Source organism: Hippocampus comes, unplaced genomic scaffold (genome assembly GCF_001891065.2).
Source record: "Hippocampus comes isolate QL1 unplaced genomic scaffold, H_comes_QL1_v1.1 scaffold243, whole genome shotgun sequence".
Lineage (NCBI taxonomy): Eukaryota > Metazoa > Chordata > Actinopteri > Syngnathiformes > Syngnathidae > Hippocampus > Hippocampus comes.
Window position 1 is genome coordinate 64,674 of NW_017805278.1, and position 719 is coordinate 65,392.

The following is a 719-nucleotide window of genomic DNA, read 5'->3' on the forward strand; positions in this document are numbered from 1 at the left end:
AGAAGATGCTACCAGTTAACCGTGTTCAAGTTAGTCTCACGGTGGGTCTCATGATAGCGCACGGTCGCCACAAGAAAATAATTCATCAGAGTGTGATTGCGGTTGGTCAACAATCTCCGTGGAAGTGGAGGGCCTGTGATTTCCTTTCCTGCATAGCTCTGGGTTGGACTGCACTTGAGTCATTTTTGAAGTGAGCAAGCACGCACACACACACACACACACACACACACACACACTTTCCTCCGCCGGGGTCTGACACAATGTCAGACAGAATTAAGCAACAATAACAAATAGAACACCCGGCAGTTGCCAGATAGAGAACAATGGGCCCCGGGCCCAAGCGGGCTCAGCTACCTCGGTGTCTAAACACCCAGCCCGGCCGCCCAGTCCGCTCCACTTCCTGCTCGATAAACACAAGGAAAACAGCCGACTGCCTTTCCTGAGGACGCAGGAGGTGTGTGAGGGGGGAGGAGGCGGGGGGGAGGGGGGCCTTTGGGAAGAGAGGCAAGCGGGAGGGAGGATGTGATGCTGGAAGAGTGGAATCTCACTGACATACTGGCGGGCCCTTACGTAGGACAAGACAGGAGGCGGATGCTGACTCAGGCCAGGATTCTCCTCCGATGTCTCACGAATGGAGAATATGTCCATGCTTGCATGATCGAGAACGACTTTCAGATCATTCAACTAAAATGGCCACACGGGGGACATTTCTTGGAAAA

The 719-nt window shown here is 53.4% G+C and overlaps 1 protein-coding gene across 3 annotated transcripts in view; it reads right to left on the minus strand.

The window, feature by feature from the left end:
* The window catches only part of jag2b (jagged canonical Notch ligand 2b), a 39,542-nt gene that overhangs the window by 22,225 nt on the left and 16,598 nt on the right, over positions 1–719 (minus strand). The gene's annotated exons all lie outside the window — the stretch shown is intronic.